The sequence below is a fragment of the Suncus etruscus genome, chromosome 12 (assembly GCF_024139225.1).
Source record: "Suncus etruscus isolate mSunEtr1 chromosome 12, mSunEtr1.pri.cur, whole genome shotgun sequence".
NCBI lineage: Eukaryota > Metazoa > Chordata > Mammalia > Eulipotyphla > Soricidae > Suncus > Suncus etruscus.
The window spans coordinates 65613307-65618303 of NC_064859.1; the positions used below are offsets into that span (position 1 = coordinate 65613307).

The window sequence follows — 4997 nt, forward strand, 5'->3', positions numbered from 1 at the left end:
AAATGAGATGGCTTTCCTTCAGGAGTGAAATCAGTCAGAGAAGAGAGAAAAATGCAGAATGCTCTCACTCATCTATGGGTTTTAAGAAAAATGAAAGACATTCTTGCAATAATAATTTTCAGACACAAAAGAGAGAAGGGCTGGAAGTTACAGCTCACCTCATGAAGTTCACCACAAACAGGGATAAGTTTAGTTAGAGAAATAACTACATTGTGAACTATTCTAATAATGAGAATGTATGAGGGAAATAGAAAGCCTGTCTAGAGTACAGGCGGGGGTTGGGTGAGGAGGAAGGAGATTTGGGACATTGGTGATGGGAATGTTGCACTGGTGAAGGGGGTGCTCTTTACATAACTGAAACCCAAACACAATCATGTATGTAATCAATGTGTTTAAATATATATATATATATATATATATATATATATATAAAACTGCTATAGAATATAGGACAGCTAAAATACAAAAAAAAGAAAAAAAGAAAAAAAAGGAAAAGAAAAGACACTCATCATTTGGACAGTTTCTGGGTGAAGTCTGGCTCCTGTCCCTAACTCTTTCATGGTTCTGTATGTTCTTGTTCTTTTCTTACATTAATTGAACTGTTTTCTGTGCTTGCTTCGGCAGCACATATACTAAAATTGGAATGATACAGAGAAGATTAGCATGGCCCCTGCGCAAGGATGACACCCAAATTCGCAAATTCAAATTGAAATGTTTTCAAACTTCTAATAATTTTTTGAAGTATTGTTGATTTACTTTCTATTCTATTTTTTTTTAATTTGAAGAACCATAATTTACAATAATTCCAATCTCACAGCCTCCACTAGTTTCCACATCCTTCTACCTCTGCCCCTGTTCCTATCTTGCCTTCCACTCCTGTTTCCTCCACCCCGCATTGATATGCTCAGTACTGTGAGACACTTCTGTCAGCTTCTGTTTCATTGTCTTTGATCATTTGTTATTTCTATACTGCATTTTTTAACCCACACATGAGAGAGCTTATTCTGTATCTGTCTATGACCTTTTAGCTGACTTCACTCAGCACGATACTTCCAGTTTTATCCACATAATGGCATTGTATGATTTAATCCTTTCTTTTAGCCAAGTATTATTCCATTATGTATATATACAGTTTTTATAGCTAGTTATCTATTGAAACATGGGTTGTTTTCAGGGTTTGGTGCTGCAACTAATTACAATTTTTTTCCCCAGTTTTTGGACTACCCTTGGTTGTGCTCAGGGGTTATTCTTGACTCTATGCCGAGAGGTCATTCCTGGTGGTGCTTGAGGGATGATATGGGGCACTGAGGATCAAACCCAAGTTGGCCACTACAAGGCAAACGCCCTACCTGCTGTGCTATCGCTCCAACCCACAATTTTAATTAATTTATTCACAACTTACTATTTACTTTATTCATCCATCTATCTATCTATTCATCTATCTATCTTTAGATTTCTATGTCCTTTGTGTTTGTGAGTGAGTGAATGTGTGTGTATGTGTGTGTTGGCCATACCCAGTGGTGCTTAGGGCTTACTCCTGCATCTGTGCTTAGGGAATCACTCCTGGTGGAACTCTTGGAATCATATAGGGTACCAAGGGAATTGAGCCAGCATTATCATGTGAAAGGCAAGTACTTCACCTCTGTAACAGTTGTTTGAGTCCTGTCCTTTAAGTTTTATAAGAGTATTGGTCCAGCTGTTATTTCACATGGAAGAAAAGACAGAAATTAAATTACCCTCTGGAGATTTCAAAAAAAGGCATATAAAGAATTGAGGTCTGGAATCTAAAAAATTTCACCTTCAAATGCCTCACTGGTCCTACCATGAAAATTTCAGTAGGTAGGATCCCCAAGGGACTTCTATGGACAGGGTGCAATCCAGGTTTGGAGGTACATTTCTCCACTCAACTTGAGTTTAGCTATGGTTTATGACCTCTATCCCACTAGAAGTGGCCTTTCTTATTGGACTTTTATTGGTTTAAACCAAAGAAAGTAATTTATTGCAAGAATCCAGTCTGTGAGAGTCCCAGAGGCAAAAAAACAGTAGGTTGGATTCTCTAGAAAAAAATCCAAGCACAACAGCTACCAAAAGCAGTTTGAAGGCGGTGGTCCCTTTCATGAAAATAAAAATGCCTGGGAATCACAAGGAGCTGTTTCTAGTGAGACAGGTCAGACTCTAAAAACCTCTTATGACACTAGACAAGAGCAACTTACAGGCTTCTGTGATGGAAGGTCAGATGGAGGTCGTGGAACAGTTTCTTGATGGAAGAGAAGCCAGGAACCAGGAACTGTCTGCTTCCTCACTCAGCAAACTCTTTTCCCAGAAAGAACACAAAAAAGTAATGCTTGGACATTTTGATCTCTCAGTCCTCTTTCTTGCTCCAAGAGTTGGGGCTCCAAGTAGGTCTGGAAAGTTCTCCCTTCTGAAAGTCTTTCTCCTATTGTTTTATTTAGGACACATTATTTCATCTTAGCACGATGTATCATCACTCTCTTTTTTGAGGGGTGGGGGATATCGTATGGGGAGTGTTTGGGTCATGCCTACCAGTGCTCCGGATTATAGCTGCCTCTGTGCTTAGGAATCACTCCTGGCTACACTATATTTCCAACCCACACATCCTGTGTTTAAGTAATATATGAATATATTATACTATAGATTTTAATGATATTACATTAAATACATTATAATATAGTCATATATAGTGTCTAGATTAATATATTAAGTAAGATATATATTTAAAGCTTCATAAAATGGTTCCACCTACATTTTTGCAGAAAAAAAAAAGGCATAAAATCTGCAATGCTTATGCTGTGGAACCGGAGACTTCCTCACCCAGCAAAGGAAACGATTACTTGCATTTCTGAAGTTAAGTGACTTTAGAGCAACAACTTCCTTAACTTGTGTGTTCAGTCAAGTGCGGGTCTTCATAGGGAGCTAAGACTCACATTCCAGAAGGACAGAAAAATGGCAATAATAAAGTCACTAAAATAATATACAATGTAGCGCACCACCAAACTCTCAGTGTCCTGAATAGAAGATTTTCGTGTCTTTGTCAGATATTTTATTTGCTGAAAAGAACTCCCGACTGTGGCTTCCATTCAGCACATGACACATGGTCCACAGTACGTTTATTTAAAACAATTTTAGCACAGTAAAGGCGGTGATTATATAACAATGCCCGTAATGCCGATGACAGACTGCTAATTTTCTGCAAGTAGAAGTTACTTATTTTGGAAAGCTCCCTTTTATTCTCCTCAGAGGGAGGAAAAAGAACGCGTTTGGAACCCTGGAAAACAAGAGCCACTGTGTTCTGATTCTCTTAAATAATTTAACATGTGATAATATAGGCATATTGTTCAAAAAATATTCTCTTATACTTGTGCTTGCAATTCATTGCCAAAATGTCTCAGGATCCTGATGGTTCCTTTTTATTCCTTCCCACCTCAGGGATGTGCTTTGAATATGAATTATATTTAAAATAATTTGTCGGTATGCTATGTAATTTTTTGTTCCTTGTCCATTGATATTGTTCAGACATATGATGCTGTTTTTATTTCCTTTCTTTTAATGGCTCACTGGGCACTAAACTCGAGCCGTTATGGTAGGGTTCTGTGAGCTTGATGCTTGGTGTATGACAGGACCCAGGATCCAGGATATCACACCCAGGCCTTTCAGTGGATTTCATGTTCCTTTCTGTCTCTCCTCTTCAGAATCTTGCATTTCCGTGGATTTCCCTAAGTTTTTCATTTTTAGTATCTTTGCCGCTTTTGTGAAAGTGTTTGAATTTCTCTTTGCTTGCTCTTTGTCATTTCTTTGTTTTCTTTATTTCTTTTTTACTTTTTGGTTTTTTGGCCACATCTGGTGGCTCTCCCATGTTACTGCTGGCAGGCTCTGCTCTCAGAAATTGCTCTTGGCAGGCTTGAGGGACCATTTGGGATGCGGTGGTGGTGGTGGTGGTGGGGAATTGGACCCGGGTCTGTCCCAGGTCATTGTGTGCAAAGCAAATCCCTACCTCTATGCTATCATTCTGGCCCCTGAGGTGTTCTTTTTTGTTTTTGTTTTTGCTTTTGTTCTTTGGGCCACACCCAGCCTGGCTCTGCCCTCAGAAATCAATCCTGGCTTGGGGGACCCTAGGGGATGCCAGGGATTCCTGTCTGTCCTAAATCAGTCACATTCAAGACAAAAGCCCTACCTCTGTGCTATCACTCTGGCCCTCTTTGTCCTTTCTAATCCTGATTCTAGTAGAGCAGCTCTTGAGCATGCCCATAAGAAACCTACTAATGATCTTCCAACTTTCCAAATAATTTTTCCTTAATGAATAAATGCAATTTATGCTCTATCCAATCACCCTCCACTCCTTAACTAACTAAACTCCTATTGAGTTTTATCTGTTCTTTCTTAGCGAATTCATATTCCGGATCAAAATGACTTTTGTCTTCTGTATTAGAAAATCATCTTTTTCCATCTATCTGATAGGGAAAGGCACTGTTCTTTCCATCAAACCTAATGTGGCACTACAAGAGGACATCGTTGAAATGGCAGCTTTGAATTTCTGAGAGGGTTTTTTCAAAATCTCCAACTTGGATTCATGATGGAGAAGGCCAAAGGGAGAAGTTAGAGACTCTGACAACACAGAATGTAAAAGAAGGTTTTCTGCTCATTAGAAAGGACAGAGAAGGTAAATATTTCTATGTAGTTAGATGACCAGTATTTTCACTATATTCTGATCACCAGAAAAATTATGTTTCAAATGATTCTGATACCTATCATTGCATTCTAATCTGTGAGGAAGATAAGGCAGATGAGCAACATCAAAGAGCTGCCCCTGTCTACCTGCACAGGATGCCTTAGATGTGAGTAAGGAGAATGACACTGTAAAGACTAAAATTATAACTGCCTCTAGGCATGCAGTTGGGACACATTGATGCAGAAAAGTGGACACTGGTAGTAGGTTGGCCCTGATCTATTATATGTCTAAAACCAAACTAGGAGAGACT

The 4997-nt window shown here is 38.9% G+C and overlaps 1 non-coding gene across 1 annotated transcript; it reads left to right on the top strand.

The window, feature by feature from the left end:
- Nucleotides 1-608: 608 nt before the first annotated feature.
- Nucleotides 609-718, top strand: LOC126025151 (U6 spliceosomal RNA). Its single transcript, XR_007501196.1, has one exon. It is a non-coding gene; the product is annotated as a U6 spliceosomal RNA (small nuclear RNA).
- Nucleotides 719-4997: the final 4279 nt, after the last annotated feature.